The sequence below is a fragment of the Macrobrachium nipponense genome, chromosome 44, assembly GCF_015104395.2.
Source record: "Macrobrachium nipponense isolate FS-2020 chromosome 44, ASM1510439v2, whole genome shotgun sequence".
In the NCBI taxonomy this organism is placed as follows: Eukaryota; Metazoa; Arthropoda; class Malacostraca; order Decapoda; family Palaemonidae; genus Macrobrachium; species Macrobrachium nipponense.
Window position 1 is genome coordinate 2,427,312 of NC_087221.1, and position 21,969 is coordinate 2,449,280.

Consider the following 21,969-nt stretch of genomic DNA (forward strand, 5'->3'; position numbering starts at 1 on the left):
AAAGTACATTTACCCTATGTATCAAAATATCTTAAGACAAGACAGAAGTGCGCAGCTCAATTTAGACGGAATTTTCTTAAAAATTCTTCTTCATTTAGTAATGACGCAGGCTTCAACTTTACCAAGTTTTATTCCCAATCATTCAGAGAATTTTCTACCCTTCCTCAAACGATCTATCAGTGCACAGATAAATCGGTAAATAAATACCACGAGCTACTTATAAACTTTTTGAAGTAGCACTTACCTGCAGTTATGAACCATTTTTTTTTATGCCACTAGCAGCGACATTTGCTGGTAATTAAAAGTATGATGTTCATTACCTCGTATTGGTTCTATTCGCGACGATTCTTAATGTAGGTATGTTAATCCCATGTAACTGTTAGTGAAATTACTCCCAATAATAATAACATAACCTATTTCGACATAAAGTGATGATTACATCGTTCTGCGTTTACCTCATTGATTTTGAATTGGTTTGAAGTAATTTCCATCTCTGTAGAATAAAATGAGCACAAGGTAATTCGAGGAAATAACTCGGTTTATATTGTAAGCTACTAAAGCATTATGGCGTGAATTATACATCATAACACTCGCCACGACTTTACATCTTACAGAAAGAATCATTATCACGACAGGAAATTTGGTTAAAAGAAGATGAATTATGTTAACCCGCTAATGTAGCCGATTCAAATGGAACAAATTTCTCAAACGAATCAATTTTATTCCGGTGTGTTTTGGAATTATCGTGTTTGGCTTACATTATCTAAGAACCAGTCAACATCAGACCTAATTGAATGTGGGAAGCTGAGTAACTAAAAGACAGACAAAACTGTTGAAGTAAGAGGGCTCTGGCCGCGACCATAAAATTGGCAGCAAAGTCGAGAGAAGACATTCAATATCTTGTCGAATTCTGATTCCTGAGTCAGGTGGAAGCATTATTAAACAAAAGAATAAGCAGGGTGACTTCTATAGAAAACGAGAAAACTTCAGCTACAAAACAAAAGTCATGATTACATCACCATCTAATAACACGCATGATACAAAAAAAAATAAATGAAGAGTTTGTGTAAACTAAAATTAAATTTGCTCCAACTTGGGAACACAAACTGTGAGCGAACTTCCACCATTTCAATGGTATTTTGAGATATTTAAACTGATATTACTTAGAGAAAGTATATAAACTGCGACAAAGAATTTACGGAGAAAGAGTGTACTTAAGTGGAGGAGAAAAAAAAGCATAGTAAGAGAGTAAAAGAGGAGAAAGCTCCGCTAGAAACGCGGAGGAAGAAACAATAAAAAGAATATTAAGAGAAAAATAAAAGAGAAAATGATAAAGGGATGTTCAAACACCATAATTAGAGAGAGAGAGAGAGAGAGAGAGAGAGAGAGAGAGAGAGAGAGAGAGAGAGAGAAAATACATTTACAACAGTGGAAAAGGAATAATGCAAAGCATGTAGTAAAAAGGACGAAAAATTATATGGCATCACGTAAAGAATTGTTTACAAAACGAAAATAAACCACTAAATTCATAGTTGGAATGATAATTCATGAGTACATTGGGACAGACTAAAACCTAAGATGGAGATAAGTTATTTGAATAAAAAAAAAAGACGAGAAACATTATTCGCTCATTTCAAGTCATAACACTTTCTTTTACGAGTTCCATACATATTCAACACGTGAAACGAAAACGAGAGAAAATTTTTTTTCTTTTGTATCTATTTACCTTTCAGCGGTTCTTTGCTTTCTTTCTCTCTTTTTGAAACACACACACACACACACACACACATATATATATATATATATATATATATATATATATATATATATATTATATATATATATATATATATATATATATATAGTAAGTATTACATTCTACAATTACCCTATGATGAAAGGTTTTTAGAAATTCATATGATTTTAAAGATTTTTAACATAAATGTTGTTTTTAGTATTATTAATGTCAATAGTTTAGCAATAAAATATTCTCCTAAAAATCTTCCCGGCTGCATATATGAAATTCCTTGCAAAAAGTGTGATAAAGTATATTACGGATAAACCGGTAAATCTCTATCACAACAACTCAAACAGCACCAATATTCTGTGAAAACTGGACAAATATCGAATGCATTATTCGTTCATATGAGAGATTTAGATCATCCTAATAACTGGAGTCAAGCAAGATCCTTAATCCCATGTAATGACAGAGTTAAAAAGAATATCATTGGATCTTGTTTCATCAAGTCAAATAATGGAAATGTTCTAAATTTAAGTCTGGTTTATTTAATCTCGATGACTTCATAATGAAAAAAGTTGTAGATAAATATAAGCAACAAAATTTCAAAATGGTTAGTTGATTTACTATCCATGTTTCTACGAACTTTTTCTCTTAGTCATATAAAACATATGGAAGACATATCCCCGAGAGGATGAAATTCTTATCAAATAAAAATTCCCCTTTAATTAACATATATGAAAATATATTAAATTCCGAGGTAGAGTGAATTGGATATTAAAGGATATTTGTAGCTTAATGCATGTATATGAATCACGGTGACGTGATAAAAATTCAATATATATATATATATATATATATATATATATATATAGATATATATATATATATATATATATATATATATATATATATATATATATATATATATAAATACAATAATATATATATAATATATATATATATATATATATATATACATACATATATATATATATATTATATATTATATAATAATATATATATATATTATATATATATATATATGTATATATATATATATATATTACATACTATTATATATATATATATATATATATTATAAATATATAAATTAATATATATATATAATATATATATCTATATATGTCTATCTATATACATACACATACATACATACATCATACATACGTACGTACTGAAGTGATAGGGGTTTATTGATGTCTAAATCATCATCAGTGATTCCATTACCGAAAATTCTATTATCGCCCCTGCATTTCAGGGTCTGTTTTGTCAACATATTTAGACTAATGTTATGAGTCCACAACAATTAACTGCGAATACCATCGTTGTGCTAGTTGTTTTTGGCTTTGGAGAGTTTTCCAATATTTATTCATGAAAAGTAAATTTCCACGATTCCATTAATTGAAGTGTTTGAATACCCGATGCTCCTCTCTGTGCATAAACTGCACTAGATACCAAAAGAGTATAGTAAATCTATTACACGGGAATATAATGGAGCATAATCTTTGATGATCCTGATTCTACTTAGATGTATACTTACAGATATTTGCTTCATTTTGTAATGGGAGATTTACACATCAGTGAGATGAGTAACTTCCCGCTGCTTAACTTATACGAAACTTCAAAAGTGGATTTTGCTTAAATCATATATATATATATATATATATATTATATATATATATATATTATATATATATATATATATATATATATATATATATATATATATATATATATAATAAACATGCTTTATCTATTCACTTTATTAATCATAAATGGAAAGTCATCCAGAATTGCATAATTATGTGCATAACGTGTGATGAAATTAATGGCCTTTCAATGCTTGTTCAAAAACGTGCTGTTTTCCGTGTAAAGTTATGCATCAAAATTTCGATAAAATTGGGTAAAGTTTTTAGGTCACGTGACGAACACAGCAAATTAACCTCAGCACTGAAACTACTACACTGTGATTAGTAACATGGTATCCATCGGTATTTAGTGTCTATTCTGGAATGCAGGATATTTCATTACATGATTTACACATCAGTGAGATGATTAACTTCCCGCTGCTTATCTTATACGAAACTTCAAAAGTGGATTTTGCTTAAATCTCATAATATATATATAATATATATATATATATATATATATATATATATCTATATATATATATAATATAATTTATATATAATATAATTATATATATAATATATATATATATATATATAGTATATATATATATATAATAAACATGCTTTATCTATTCACTTTATTAATCATAAATGGAAAGTCATCCAGAATTGCATAATTATGTGCATAACGTGTGATGAAATTAATGGCCTTTCAATGCTTGTTCAAAAACGTGCTGTTTTCCGTGTAAAGTTATGCATCAAAATTTCGATAAAATTGGGTAAAGTTTTTAGGTCACGTGACGAACACAGCAAATTAACCTCAGCACTGAAACTACTACACTGTGATTAGTAACATGGTATCCATCGGTATTTAGTGTCTATTCTGGAATGCAGGATATTTCATTACATGATTAACCCTTTTCAAAGAGGTGATTCATGGGAAGCTAATGATACTTAATGCTTGGCTCAAAATGACGATGAATAGTTTAATCCATATTGATAAAATGCAAGTGGATCTTTCTTGTTTTGCTGGGCCCGGGTGGGGACGGGGTAGGAGGGGATCGGGACGGTAAGGGAGACATGACTCATCCACCCGCTTCCTGTAAACCTGTTTGTCCTCACCGGGCTGGAGCGGGGTGGGCAGGTGATCGGGAGGGTAGGGGAGAAATGATGGGCAGCGCCAGGTTCCAGGGCTACGCAGTGCTCGCCATCAAGCCTTGTAGGTTATAATCACTGATAGGTACATGTAAGAAATCTCATTCAGCCTTCAGTACTTCGGCTATAAAATTTACAGCGCTGATATTGCTATACCGTGCTGTGCTTCATGACTCTTTTGATATGATTCTTTATGGTACCTTCAAAAATAGCCGAAGGAATAATATAAGTGAATCAAAATATATGTGAAAGAGAAACATAATGAGATTATTACACAAATGATGTCCAGATATGTCGCTGCATCAGTAATTCTGCAGAATTCCGTTCCAGAACCCTCCTGGAAAAGCAGGATATCACATTAGCTGAATGGCAGCTGTGTGATAAAGCAGTATTAATATAATTTTGCATTCATTAACATTTGCAGGCTTATGCAAATACACAATTTGTAAAGAAGTACACACTGATATGAATTCCTGACTCATATAGGGACCGAAACCGGATCTTTCAGATGAGAAGCCAGGACGTTACCAATTGGCGGATACGAGTCTTAAAAGAACTTGGAACTTGCGGACTCCTATACCTGGGGTTCCTCCCGTCCGGGATACCAGCCAGCCAGTTTTACCTAATTTCCCAACCTAGCAGTGAGTCAATTGGTAGAACTATATTAAAAGTAACCCTTCAGCGTGAATATGATGGAACTAATGAACACAAAAGTAAGAGCTTCACTGAAATAAATTTCTGACTCAAATCTATATATATATATATATATATATATATATATATATATATATATATATATATATATATATATATATATATATATATCATATACATATATATACATACATATACATATACATATATAATATACATATATATATATACATATATACACATTTATATACACACACACACACATATATATATATATATATATATATATATATATTATATATATATATATTCCATGTATCAAATGTCCTTTATAAACAATATTGTTATGCCCAACGCCAAGCCTTAACCTTTGGATCGTGTTTAAGTTTCCCGTCTGAGAAAGCTTGTTGGAATTCATATCAACAACGCACTATAAATCTGACTTTATAAATAACTATCAACAATGATGAACTTAAAAAGTTAAAGAAAAAATGTAAAACACAAGTTTAACTTCTGCTACGGAATAATTTACCCTACTTTCAATACGTATTATGTAAGCAAAATTATCTCCACAAGCTCCATAAAATTGTTTCAATATGTGCCATCACCAGACGTTATGTGACATCAGCTGTAAAATGATTTTCTCTTTAATATTATCTTATCTCTGCCTTCGCTGAATATCTGGACTTCTTTTTTTTTTCTGCAAAAGAAAATTACTATTCCGGTTTTGTCTGTCCGTCCGCCCTCAGATCTACTGAGGCTAGAGGGCTGCAAATTGATGAGTTAATCAACCACCCTCCAATCATCAAACATAACAAATTACAACCCTCTAACCTCAGTACTTTTTAATTTATTTAAGTTAAAGTTATCCATAATCGTGCCTCTCGTGCTATAGGCACCAATAAATAGGCCACCACCGGACAGAAAACTCGATTATGCCGAAGACTTGTTTATAGTCAATGATGATAAAAACAAGTAAAATATTAGCCAAAGTAAGTTTTCTGTGCTTCGTATATAGCAAAATTCACAGCTCTTTGCAGCTAATCCCAGCTCCCTGCTTACCTCTCGAGCATCCCTTCAAGCTGATTGGTTGGCAGTGGCTCCGATATGTTGGCTTATTTATGGTTTATTTTCATCTTCATTAATCATTCAATGGTTATTTTACCAAACTAAAATACGTTCTGCTGATTATCAAAAGGAAACGCTATATATTATCCCCTGAAATGAAATCGTAATATGGATGTCCCTAGAAATGGTAAAAAACAAAAAGGAAAATATGAATGAAGTGGAAGTCAGGCGAGTTCCGCGATGCTGCAATGTTGTTTTTCGTAAATGAGGTTCACGTGAGTAAAGAGATGACACCGGGAATGTCTTGGGTTCGGATTGTTGCACTCGAATTACAAGACAATTATAATTACTGTCGGATATTGTCATGCACGTTTGCCATTCTATAAGCTTAAACACGAAGACTTTCTCAAAGCTATGCAGATTGGTATTTTTATATTGATTTTAGGAAATTTCCCTACCCTTTCATAGTCATAGTTTCGATTTCATTGCAGTCGTTTACACATTCGGTGGGATGACAAGAACTGACTGCACTCTATGTACTAAACCAGAATAGTATGCCTATGTTTAACTTAAAGGTACAGAATGGCAGACTACTATACGAGTCATATTGAATATAATTAGCTGGAAATTTTCTTGAGGACATTGTTTCCTTTCGGAATAAAAGGATCATAAAAAATGATGTAGACCTAGAATATCCTATGTCTCATAGTACTATCTTATATTCAGCCGTTTTATTATGGTTCTTGCGGTTTTTCTTGTTTTTGTTACTGCTGTTATCTTGCTTTTAGTGTCTTCGGAATTTTTTTTATGTGGTAACCTAACATTGCAGAATAAAGAGAGAGAGAATTTACTGATTCCTATGTATCTCTTACTCCAACAGGGTAATTCTACAAGAATGCCCGCAAAATCAAGTGATTCAGTTATCATTTATCATTATTTCTTTTTTCGTTAAGCATCTTATGATGCCTTCCAAACATAGCCTTTCTTTTCATAGAGATGCTACAGCAGCCTTATATATACTCATCACAGTAATATAACTTGTTATCCCTTTTGTAAATACATTTTCAATGTAGTTCATTAAGAGCAGTTTGTTACTTGTGTATAAGTAACAAACAGGAACAGTCCTATGATTGATCTGTTTGTGCCATCGGCTACGTGCCCGCAAGTTTTACTTTTATTCTCTGTGGTATAAATGCCTTTACATTTACTATGGCCGTAGACGCAAGTTTACTTGTATGTGTATATGCACATGATTATACATGCACATTTCACCATATGCATATACATTGTATATCCTGCGGTCGGAGCTTTTACATCAATTAAAAGCTATTTGCAATAAGAAATTGACGCGTTAGCCCATGCCCTGTCATTGCCTCAAAATATAAGAATTTGGTGTGTATACCTAAGTTCTGCATTGTCTCTAAACATAAGAATTTGATGTGTATACCTAAGCCCTGCATTGTCTCGAAATATAAGAATTTTATGCCGGCCTAATCTCACAACGATATTAACATTTGACATACAGGATTATGAAGAATTAATTCTCTAATATCGGAAATGGCTGAATAAGTCCATACTTCATTTCAGTTAATGTGAAATCGCTTATGTATGCCAACACCAGTTAAAATAGATAAAAACAAAAAAAGAAAAAGGTCCACATACAAAATGATCCAAGATCTCCGTATTGATATATAACTTAATATTTCTTTTATCGGAGACATCAATTGCATATTTCACAACTCAAATCCGTGGTGTTATCTGTCATACACGGAGCTCAACATGACCAAACAGAGTCAAATCCGTAATGGCAATCATTTGCACTATTAAATAGCGTGACGTCATTCCCTTTCGAGAGTTAGCCAATTACTCGCACACAGTGGGCGGGGCTTAGCTACGAAGGGCCATGGATTTTGCTATAATCAAGGTAACCGAAAATAGATATATTTTTCAGTGATCGCGGTATAATATTGCATGAGCCGCAGTCCATGAAACTTATACTGTGGACGCACGGACAAATCAGACGCAATAGTTTTCTTTTCAGGAAACTAACAAGTAGATTCATTTTAAGGAGTATATCAGTGGCTGATACACAATAGTCTAATTCCTTAACAATGGTTTTTATTAGAAAAATAACAATTGTTTACGATGAAGTATACAAAGAGGTTGCAAAACCTGTACTAGGTGCAAAATTTGCGTGGATTTTTTCTTGTTAATCCTTAAATACCGGCCAGGCTTATCTAAATTGATCTTAGGAGCCCAGTCTGGTGTCATCTCGGGTCATATTCCTCTCGCCGTCACAAATCATTAGGTTCTGCAGACAAAGCTGTATTGCTCGGAGGCCTAGAACTAGTGTAGCCCTAAAGCAGGACGACAACTCCAGTAAAACGAAGGTCTGGCGCATATATACATATTTTTCAGTAGACGTTTGAATATTATAGACACTTGACTTCATTCCAAAACGGTAGACTTAACGGGATCCTCTCGAGAGATCTCCAGGGGGCGTTTGGAAACAGATCAGTGAATATGCTCCATTTAAAATCACTTTTAATCTAATCATGAAATGAAATTTAGAAAATCCTTGGTGATATACAAATTTGATCTGAAAACATCACTTCAAATAGGTAATATTTATTTGAAGTAAGAGTAGAAGTTTGGGATTAAAAATATTGTATCTTGCATCATTAATATATGCTAATAAATCAAAACGAATTAATAGGTAGGTGAAATAGGTAGGTTGATGAAACGTAAGTGACCGCTTTTATGAAAAGAAGAACATGTGCATAATTAGAGTGGACTTATAAACAAAGATAAACAATACATAATACTTTTATGAAATAAAAGAATAACAGTAAAGCTTTTCGTAGAAATTGGTACATAGAACATCAAGATTAAACTACTTATTGGATAAATGATGGAAGAGTGAAGGAGGGAACTATCGAGTTCATGAGAGAAGAGAGAGAGAGAGAGAGAGAGAGAGAGAGAGAGAGAGAGAGAGAGAGAGACCTTGGTTCCAAAACGAATGTTCCTTAACATGGCTAGGATTCTTCAATGAGAAGAGGTAGCACTACCATATACAGTGTAATGTATATTCTTGTATTAAAAGCAAAAGATTTTTATGGTGAAATAAATAAGCACGATAGAATAGCTTTATTGAGCAGTTAAGAAAAATTTAAAGAAAAGACGTTGTAAATTTCGCTTTAGAATATTGCTTGGAATAACGTCAGCTTATTCGGCTCTAAGATCTAATCTTATGAACATTCATCTTCCCCAGCGTACTTTATCAATATCTTAGTGTCCATCTTTATCTTATCAGAAAATTGTGAACAAGTTAAATCAGTGTTCTTACTGCAAGCAATCACGATTAGCAGTTTTTTTATGCGATTCCAGTTTTGGAACCCAGCATTATTGATGTATAAAAGGCACTGGATATATGTATAAATAAACATACTAAAGTGGAAACAAGTAAGGTCAATCACCTGAGTGACAAGAGGCGACGTGACAATCGTTCAACTTCGAGTGTTAGTGCTGACTTCCTTAAATCGCTTGTATAGGACAAAGTTTCGTACATACCCGGCCACATCGAAGAGATCGCAGACGTGCAAATGGTCTGAATAAGTGGAATGTACACAAACGCCTGTTCAAGGGTCAAGGAGTTCGTGCGAAATGGAAACGCACATACACCGGAGGAGATATGCTTGCGTACTTCGTCGTGTGTCTATCTGCATGCGTGCGTTCTTGCGTCTGTTAGAAGTCAAGGTATCAGATAAAATCTCTGGTGTGGTCATTAATGGGGGGAATTATACGACAAACGTGAGTGTGAAACCATGACATAGGAGGTGCGTGGAGATCCACAGAGATAAGGTAAAGGAAAGAGAGACCTAAAAACAGAAAGAAGTTACATGAACTTTCACCTCGCTGCAAATTCCTTTGTAGTTTAATGCTGCTTCGTCACAAAATTCTTTCATGTGAGAAAAACGATCGGCGAAGATGTGAAAAATAAAATACTTGTACATCTTCAAAGACAACTAGGGATTCGAAGCCAAACTGCGAAACATCAACTATACTTTGTACGAAACCACCTGTCCATATCAGATTTCCACACCGTTTTCCCGTGTATTTCTGGTACTACACGTTTTCCCCCTTACCCCACGTCCCAAAATTCCGTTACAATTGTAGACTCAACTAAACCGGTTAAACTTGCTTTACACGGACTTACTGACCGAGAACAGAATGGAATGGTATGTTGAAATTTCAGTTTTCCCAGGCACTGACTTGAAATCGAGTATTGTAAAGTCTGTACCTCTATGAGGTGAACATTACCGTGCAGTCACAGTAATAATCCTGATTTCCTGTCTATCCTAGCAGTTATTGTGATCATCCAAACAAATCAGGTTTTTCGACATGCGAATTAAGAATTTTTATATAGTTAAATTGAGCAATGTTTTTGTAAAGTAAAAAATAAAAGAAATCTTATACTGCTTCCTAAAATCTTTATGTTCATTGTTTTAGAGGAAAATTTCTCTCTCTCTCTCTCTCTCTCTCTCTCTCTCTCTCTCTCTCTCTCTCTCTCTCTCTTAATGTCAGGGAAGCCGGGACAGACACTGAAAATCGAGCCTGCTCTGGCTAATCCGGAACGTACGGTAAACTTTAACATTCTTGAAATATTAAGGTCGAGTGAAAATGTTCCAGTCTTTTGTCATTTTTCCACATAGAGAAGTTATTCACATTTAGATGCAGACAACTATCGAGGAAAAACATTTTCTTATAACTGTAAAGCGACCCGCCATTCTTACAAGTAAAATAATTTTTAGCTCAATTGCAGAGAGAGAGAGAGAGAGAGAGAGAGAGAGAGAGAGAGAGAGAGAGAGAGAGAGTGAGAGAGAGAGAGAGAGAGAGAGAGCAAAAAATTAGATAAATTTCAGTGACAAAACAGATCTATGTTAATATTATTTTCCAAAAGTCTCGAATGACACTTCAAAGCGAAAGAAGTATCTGTTTAGTCATCTGCTTGCACTCTGAGCCATAAAGGAATTTTACATGTAAAAGGAAAATCAGTTTCAGATAAATGCAAAACTGTCTCTTGCATAAAATGTAACATTTACAGAGAACGATGGAGATCTCCTCAAACTTGCTTCTCATATATACCAAATATTCCCAAATCTCGGTTTCAGTTCTAGTTAGACGATTTCATGGCTCCTTTAGCAGAATCCTAAAAGGTTGTCTATTCAGTGAGGAACATAGTATGTTCTGTTGCGTGACGAATATATTGACCTACATGATTTAAATGTCAAGGGAACATACATGTAACTGAGTTTTCACTGGAGAATTGCTATTTTGTTCGATTAGAATGGTACTTTTGTCTTTAAAATTATATGAAGACTTTTTTCAGTCTAGTAATAAAAATGTGATAAGAAGCAAAATTTTTAAATCTAAGAAAATAATTATCAACTAAGTTAATGCATTATCTGAGCTCTAATACACTCTAAGAGATAAGGCACACCTTCCATTTTGTCTTTTCTAATGACAGCGATAACTTTATGCTGAAGAAGATATACATAGGATCGTCAACCTTAATTCGGAAGTCTGAGTGATAATATGAAAAATGTTTCCTATGTCTGCTGCCGAGGAGCTTTGGTGTCTTCGAGAATGTGAGGATTTTACTTTATCCTTTACAGAAATACATATTATGAAATATTACCTTTATTTATTAACCCTTAAACGCCTATTGGACATATTATACGTCGACTAAAATTGTCTGTCTGGTGCTAAACGGAACTACAGTACGTCGACTACAAAATTTTTTGTTCAATATTCGCGGAAAAATAGTTATAGGCCCAGTTTGCAAAAAATTTTAAATCATGCCCTTTGAAGGATGCTGGAAGTTCACGGATCATGCTGTTGTTTTGTTTACAAGTGTTAACCAGCTGCTTATGTGCGAATTTCTTTCTTCTCGCACTAAAAAGCATCAGCAATGCATCTCAGAAATTCTATGTCACATTGTTGAAATTTTTGCACCATTTTATATTAGCCGTTACATAGAGTTTTATATATGAAAATGTGCGTAATTTCATGTAAAAAAAAAAACCATGGTTGTAGTTTTTATTGGTTTTGAAATATTTTCATATAAATCATGATAAGTGCAAAAATTTATACCTTTGGTCAACATTGACTCGAATGAAATGGTAAAAAAAGCAATTGTAAGCTAAAGACTCTTACATTTTAGTAATATTCAATCATTTACCTTCATTTTGCAACAAATTGGAATTGTCTTGCACAATATTTCGATTTATGGTGAATTTTTGAAAAAAAAAAAAAAAATTTGTCCTTACGTCCACGCAGTAACTTTGCCGAAAATCTCAGAAATTCTTTCGTCACATTGTCGTAATTTTTGCCCCGTTTTATATAAGAGGTTACATAAAGTTTTATATGTGAAAATGTGCAGAATTTCATGTAAAATACAACAACAAACAAATTATGGTTGTAGCTTTCATCAGTTTTGAAATAGTTCCATATAAATCACAATAAGTGCCAAAATTTTAACTATCGATCAACTTTGACTCGACCAAAATGGTCAAAAAACGCAATTGTAAGCTAGATATCTTACATTCTCGTAATATTCAATCATTTACCTTCATTTTGCAATAAATCGTAGGTCTGTAGCACAATATTTCGATTTATGGTGAATTTATGAAAAAAAAATATTTCCTTACGTCCGCTTGCTGTAACTCTGCCGAAAATCTCAGAAATTCTTTCATCACTTTGTCATAATTTTTACACTGTTTTATATTAGCCGTTGCATAAAGTTTTATATATGAAAATGTGTGCAATTTCATTAAAATTCAACAAAAAATAACTCAGGTTTGTAGCTTTTATTAATTTTGAAATAGTTTCATAAAAACCATGATAAGTGCCAAAATTTCAACCTTTGGTCAACTTTGACTCGAAGGAAATGGTCGAAAAACGCAATTGTAAGCTAAAACTCTTACATTATAGTAATATACAATAATTTACCTTCATTTTTCAACAAATTGGAGAGTCTCTAGCACAATATTTCGATTTATGGTGAATTTTTGAAAAAAACTTGTACCTTACGTCCGTGTGGTAACTCGGCCAAAAATCTCAGTTCTTTCGTCACTTTATCGTAATGTTTGCACCGTTTTATATTAGCCGTTACATAGAATTTTATATATGGAAATGTCTGCAATTTAATGTAGAATACAACAAAAAATAACTCATGGTTGTAGCTTTTATTGGTTTTGAAATATTATCATAAAAATCTTGATAACTGCCAAAATTTCAACATTCAGTCAACTTTGACTCAAACGAAATGGTAAAAAAAACGCAATAGTAAGCTAAAACTCTACATTCTAGTAATATGTAATCATTTACCTTCATTTTGCAACAAATTTGAAGTCTCTAGCAAAATATTTTGATTTATGGTGAATTTTGAAAAAAACTTTTTCCTTACGTCCGTGCGTGGTATCTCGGCCGAAATGGTCAGAAATTCTTTTGTCACTTTGTCGTTATGTTTGCACCGTTTTAAATTAGCCGTTACATAAAGTTTTATATGTGAAAATGTATGCAATTTCATGTAGAAAACAACTAAAAATAACTCATGGTTGTAGCTTTTATTGGGTTTGAAATATTTCCATATAAATCACGATAAATAGAAAAAATTCGACCTTCGGTCAACTTTAACTCGACCGAAATGGTTGAAAGCTGCAATTGTAAGCTAAAACACTTACAGTCTAGTAATATTCAATCAATTACCTTAATATTGCAAGAAACAGAAAGTCTCTAGCACAATATTTCGAATTATCGTGAATTTTTGAAAATAAACAAATGTATGTCCGCTCGTTACGAATTCATGCATCATTTTATGATAATATTTTCTCTGTGTTGCTTTGATCGTTTTACAATTTGTTATATACCAAAATCGTCGTAATTTAGTGTACAAACAACAACAAAAAATTAACTCATTAGCTTTAATCGTTTTGCTCACAGCACGATTTGTATACAATTATATAGGAAATTTTTTTTCATGCTGTAATATATTCCAATATTTATATATGATAATGATAAATTTTTTTTTTTCCATTTCTGATGGTTGCATGCTAAACTACAGGCAATGTCTAAAGAAACAGCCAAAAATGAACTCCTAATCTTAAAAACTAAGAGTGCTGTGATTTTTTGAAAACAACTTTTTTTCCGGTTCATCGCCTGCATAGCACAGACACTTTGGTAAATAGCGGCTTGGCACTTAAGGGTTACCACTGAGGTAACGAACAGTTCTTCTAGGGCTGGTCCGAAGGATTAAATTTGTATTTACATGGCTAAGAACCAATTGGTTACTTAGCAACGGGACCTACAGCTTATTGTAGGATCTGAACAACATTATATCGAGAAATGAATTTTATTCAACAGAAATAAATTCCTCTAATTCCTCGTTGGTGGCAGGCGGGAGTTAACTCGGGCTACCACTCTTCCAATGAGGAACTAGTCACCACAGTAATACCTGAATAAAAGGGACAGTCAATAGTCATTTCTGGAAAAAGGGACAGTCATTACAGTAATATCTGTCAGTTCACCGACGACTGTCCGAAGGTGAACATTTGCATAAATAAGTAGAAGTATGGAGGAGTAAGATGGTAGTTTAAATTTGACAATGTCTTCGAGGGTTGCGTGAGAGAGAGAGAGAGAGAGAGAGAGAGAGAGGGGGGGGGGGGGGGGGGGGTGGGGGGGGGGGGGGGGGGGGGGGGGGGGGGGGGGGGGGGGGGGGGGGGGGGGGGGGGGGGGGGGGGGGGGGGGGGATTGGTGGACGGATAATGGGAGTGGTCTGATGGTAGCATAAGAGTGTGTCTATTGTGGCAATCGCCGAGTATAGTTCATCTGGTAAGCGTGTAGCTCGAACCGAACGTCAGGCAAACTAATACACCCAGCCTTTCTCTCTCTCTCTCTCTCTCTCGGCAACTCCTCTCTCTCTCTCTCTAAGCAATCTCTCTTTCTACCACCGACACCTCTTTCTCTCCATTCTAATAGGTAATGAAAATGAGAGATTTGCATCATAACATTAACATTTATTAACATTGAATAAATAACTAATCAATCAAGTAATCAAGTCTTACAGACTAACTCAAAAACCCCGAACAGTAAAAATGTCCTAATAGTAATTGGTAGTCACCTTTAGTCACCAAAAAGTCTACACCCATCTGGGAACTCTTTGTCCCCCTCCATTGCCAGTTCTGCCAGAACCGTCTGTTTCAAAGACACAGAACACATCCCGGTAAGTACACACACAAGTTTAACAATCAGAGGCTAAATATTGGACATCATCATAAAAAATGTCAAATAGATAATAAGCCAGTCTTTGGCTAAAATACTTCAACACTCACCCGAGCAACCAGACTATTTCGCACACTCAATAAAAAACTCCCGGCGAGCGCCACGGCATCTTGCCTTTCTCTCGAAGACGCCTCTATCAAAAATCCCCCATAGACTCGGGTATTCAACATTATTAACAGAAGAGGTGCACACGCACTTATGAAAACACAGTTTGTTAACGCCTCACGATTACTGGCCGCAACCAGTTTCACAAAGGCACTTTGAGAAGAGTTCATAAACTGTCGTGCATTGACTTGTCTAACTAAGCAGTTTTATCTCACGCCACCCATAGAAACTCATTCAGCAGCTTTCTGTAGTCGTCGCTCTACTCTGTTCTCCACATTCCATAGGTCACAGAGAATACACAGACAATATATTACTAATAAAAAAACCCTAGGCCTTCCATATATATATATATATATATATATATATATATATTATATAATATATATATATATATATATATATATATATATATATATAGGATTATAAATCACTTTAGCACGTGATTCGTTCATCACACATATCCACAGGTGAAAAATAATAGGCTTTATTTTTCAAGCCTTTGACAAAGAACTGATAAATAGTATTAGAATTCACAAGTATATATACTACAGAGACAGAATACTGACGAACATACACAACCGTTTGAGACTGCAGATCCACCCACAGGCAGGTGTCAAGGTAGGAGTGGCTTTCAAAAATCATTTGGCTAAAATCTACAATAAATTCTGAAGGGATACTACCGATTGGGGTACCCACCGAACAACCAGTCCACACCTGAGAGGTGTCAGGGAGGCTGGGTTGGACATCTCATTACCACTACTGCCCCCTTACTGTGTTTACAAATATAATAATCCTAGTTCCGTACATTTTTAATGCCTACCTTAAAATTTAAACAGTTTACAAATTTCTTTTGATATTAAAGGATCAAGTTTATACATTCCTTGACTGATGTTCATATTATTATTGTAACTTTCTTTTATAAAACTAGATTCAATGATATTCTTTTCCATTGCATTATTAGAAAACACAAGCTTTTTTGCCCCTTCCCAGTTAATAGCATGATTGTTCTCACTAACATGTACAAAAATACCACTATTTCCCTGTGCATATCTCACACATTGTTTATGTTGTTCTATTCTTTTTTCTAGTGCTTTCCCCGTTTGACCAATATAAAAGTTGTCACAAGACTTACACGGAATTTTATATACACATCCTTTAACATTGTTGGGGGAGTTCTTAATAAGTAACTGTTTCATTGTTTTATTGTTTTTAAAAACTACATTAACACCAAAATTCTTCAGGAGATGTGGGATATCTTTCATATTATTATTATAAGGTAGTACAAGCAAATTTTTGTTGTTGTAAGGTTCTTTTTCATTTTGATACATGGTCTTTTTTGCCGTTTCTAATGCATTGTTTAGTACACTATCTGGATATTTCAATTTCTTGCCTGTATTCCGAATCTTATCTATCTCGTCATATATATATATTCTGGGCTACATACCCGTAGTGCTCTTAGAAACATAGATGCAAACACTGATCTTTTTACTTTATTGTTTTGTCCAGAATAGAAATGTACATAGGAAGAAATATTAGTAGGTTTTCTGTAAACACTATATTTAAACCCACTACTATTTCTCCGTATGAGGACATCCAAAAAGGGTAGGCAACCATCGTTTTGCCGCAGACAACACTATGGTATAAAATATGATAAATATTATGCTTAATAAGTATCAATACAGAAAAAATATTTTAATAAAGATATAAAAAAATTCACTGAAGCATAAACCCAAATCTGAATATAGAAGGGCTATATTGAAATGCTTCTTTATATTGTTAATGGATTTTTTCCGCTCTGCATAGAAACCCTTTGAACATAATCGTTTGCTTATCCTTTCACATTTTTTTAGGATACTTGAATGAAGTCTTTACGTATGTTAGTTATTACTGGAAACAATTTGCCTTTATCTATACTCTCAATACGTTATATAAAAATAATTTAGTGCAGTTTCTACACATAACCTGTTATATAAGCCTAAAATAATATGGGAGAAATGACTTCCTGTTACTTTGCTGAGAGTTTTTGCTGGTCTTTATCAAATGCGAATTTCCCGGCAGTGTCACATACCTTTGAAGAGGATATTCTATTTTGTCGTGATGATAAAGTTCGTTACCGTCCAGCAGTGCGCAAAAGAGGACAACAGAAGGATCCATTTAACGATATTTTGTTTCAAAACTACGTTGATAATGATAAGATCAAAGGAATGGTGATAATATTTCTTCCACAAAGGCTCCCTGGAATGGAAAAGGCGTTATGTATTGATGATTTTTTTTTTTTTTTTTTTTTGCAACTAGAACACTATCAAAATTTACAATTCTGTTGTTTTCATTCTTTTCCATTTAGATTTTGTATGAATGTTTACTGATACGTTTTCATGATGATTGATCTCGATAACGTATATTTCGATCCTTTTGCTTCCATATAATTTCTTTCTGGCTTTGTCTCGTTTTTAGATTGCGCTTTAGAGAGGAGATTTTCATGTTATTTTCAAAGGAGCATAATTTAACTGTTCAATTTCCTTTTTAATCAACAAAAGGACCCTTCTTTCTTTCGTAGGGATTTTTTTCTACAGAGTCACATAAACACAGAAAGTAATATACTCTAGACTTTGGCAAAAACATCGACAACCTCATAAGAAAGAAAAAAAAATATACAGAAGTTCGAAGTGAAAAAAAATTTTAACAGAATTTCAGGCAGGGCATTCGAAATTGGCCCTAAACTAGAAGAGAATTATACAAAACGACCAAAAGGGAATAAATATATATAAACACTTGATACAATGTACTAATTCTCAGATGACGTTAAAAGAGTAAAATAGATAGTAGAACCGAGATCATGGGTGCCTAAAATGAATGTAGAAAGCGCTATAAATTCCTGCAGAATTAGCAAAAACAGGTATCCAAAACAAATCGATGCAATTATGATAATTTGTAATAAGTGTATATAATGATAACAGAACATTATTCATAAAAAAATATTTGACAGCCAGGAACGCTGCATCCTTATTTCGATGCGGATACAGCTCCTCACAATTATGCCTCACTAAGTCAGAATCCTTTTGTTTAGACTTCGGTACATGTACGCGGAGTTTTAATGTAGTGTACATGTGCATTCGTTACTGAATACACGCAGTGATGCCGTGTTCAGTAATTATATTCCTGGGTGCTTGTTTGTGTCTGTACCATACTCGTATTCCATTAATAAACAGACATAATATTGCTGCACGTGTAAGGAGAAAAGCAGATTTGCACCTCTCACTTTTGTTGCTTATAGTTTGCATCTACACTTTCTTCAATAGTCGCATGTTTACTTACATTTCTTTTCAAATGTATCATTTCTTTTCAAATTTATTATTTTAAGCAACATTTCTATTGCCATTGCATGGCATCAACCAAAGAATGAGATGGACTCCTAATGTTTGGAAGCTAGGTCATGTTTTCTGTGGCAAGGAAAGTTATTCTTGGTCAGGCAAATCAGACAGAGATGTTATTTTAAAATTCAACTGTAAAATCTTTCCATGACTTTCTCTAAATTAATTTTCTACACTACTTGTTGTTACAACAACGAGTCTAAAGCCCAGTTAGCAATGGTCCGCAGCAAGCCTTTTCTAATAACTTTTATAAATAAGGTAAACCTGCAAATGTAACTTGAGACTCGTCATTTAAAATCTTCCAAGAAAGAGAACCTGCGAGATGGAAATCCCACCGAGGACGGACTTTCATTGTTACCTTTAATGGTAAAAGATAAAAATTTTTTGCTCCTCATTTTGGTTTATCAGCCTTCTCATTGTTATTTAGGGGACAATAGTTGAATGATCAGTAACGTTTCTATAAAACAATCTTTCAAAACTCAAAACGGGTATATGAGAATTTATTCATATTCTGATTTTTTGTAATTTCTTTTTTCAAGTTTTTAATTTCAGTCATTTTATGCAACGAATTCTTCCTATTTATCATTTAACATTATTGCTGTGATGCTAAATCATTTCTTTTACTGAAATGCCTCCGAGATTATGAGAAGAAACAGCTCTTTGGTGAAGGTTGTTATATCTAATTGAGCCTCTTTTGGCCAAAATAGTTCATTGTACCCAGAGGTTTTTCGAGTGCAATATATCGCATCCATTCGAATGCAGAATTGTTTGGCTTTCCTAATTTAATATCAATACTTGAAACTGTGATGCAATATGATTATGATTTTATCACAGATTCGTTGCCTAGATGTTGAGGGCTGATGACAAGATCGGAAAGGACCAAGCAGCAGATTACACAGGGTAGGGTTGAACAGAAGAGGTCGAAAATTTTCACAATTTTATTACAAAAATAAACTATTTAAGATGAAAAAAAAAATAGCAACCCCCACGTATTACAATGATTTACAATTCCCATAGATATATATATATATACATATATATATATATATATATATATATATATATATATATATATATATATATATATATATATAAATGACTAAATAGTTATTATAACTATGATTGGGCCGCCATGCAGTTGGGTGAAAAAAAAACAAGTCCCTGAAGGGAGAAATCTTCAAAACAACAGAAAATACTATGATTAATTCCTTCGCAAAAAGACCTCAATATAATAACTAACACATCTAAAGCAATAATGACCGAGGTAACTCAAATATGAGACGCATGCACCACGATAAATCTAATTCAAGCACATATCTTATAACTATCAACCGGCTCGATCAGAGGAGAGAGTTGCAATCACCTTCCTTACCTTACCAATTCACACCCTGGGGAAGAATGTCCTTCCGAGGTGTTTTTCTCCCACTTTACAACTTGGTGGTGCCAAAACGCGGACTCGTTTATGACACATCGACGTTATTATTATGAATTGAAAATGATAAAAGATATATCGCAATTAAGGGTCGATTAAAGTTTCATCAATCAAATTCAATTTCAAGGCATTTTCCAGGATTCGCTATAATTTCGGCGTTTTCGCCTTGGGCAATTCTTTTGTTTCTTATACTGAATACATCGGATAAATTTTGATTCATTATTTACAGGAAGGTAATTTTTTTGTTAGTTTAATTCAGCCTCTTCTCTTCTGATCCATTTGGTTAACCACAACCTTTTAGTTGCATTATTTTCGTTACTCGCGTAGTCACAACATCAACCCACTGACGTTCTCCTTATTGCTAAATAACCTGACGTTGTGGAAGGTTTGTCGTTAAAAAGGCAATCCTACCTTTTCCACGACAATGATAACAACAGTTTTACTCGAATGTTTTAGTTTGATGTTTCACAAAATTATTTCACCAGGACAAAAAAAACTATGATATATCTATGGGGATTAAGAACAAAAACATAGTAAAATATGATATATTACAAATGTCAATAACAGAGGGGTAGAATTAGAAATGTTCAGCTCAGTATTTTAGAACAGTGACTAAGAAGAATGAAGAATTTCAGCTTAGGGAATTGCAAAATAAAAGAATATTCATGAAAATTCTTTCAGAGTAACAAGCTTTAGAGAATGCTGAAATGAATCTCTAATGCAAACTTGTATAGCGTCAAGTAATGAGAAAACTACTGGCACAAGTGATGTATCATAAGGGCTTGCATAATTTTAATACAAGAAGCGTTAGTTGATTGATATAATAACGCTTATAGGAGTCATCAACGTGACGTCATCTACACGTCGTTTTCCAAACAATAACATTTATAAGCAATGGTTCAGTCGTCTGTTGTTATAGGATGCACGAATAGGCGTGGAAAGGGAAGTTCATTATCCTTAGCGAAAGTGACAAAGAAAGGGTAAATAGTGAGTGGGTGGCAGCCATTAAGTGTCCAACTCATGCAATGCTTAAAAGGAATTAAGATGAAAGAGAGCAGTGAGACCGAGCACTTAGTGACCTGGCTCAAATTGCTCAGAAGTTACAAGGTAAAGAGCATTTGTCTACACTACCATTGCTGAGAGCGACGTTCCAGCGATATTTTCGCCACACCACCAACATACGGACAGACGTTTTCGGCCATACGTATCTAATTCGTCCTATCTTTCAACTTAAATATTAGAGCAGAAGAGCATTTGTGTATTGAAATATTCAGATTTATATATTTTCGTTGACATCGTTTCAGAAAACTGCTCAAAATGCAGGTGATTTAAAAAAAAAAAAAGTTATTATTCCACCACATTCCTTTATATTTATTTTAACACATATACCAATAATAAATACATAGAATTATAATTACATTCTATTAGAGTAAAAAATAACGATAGACT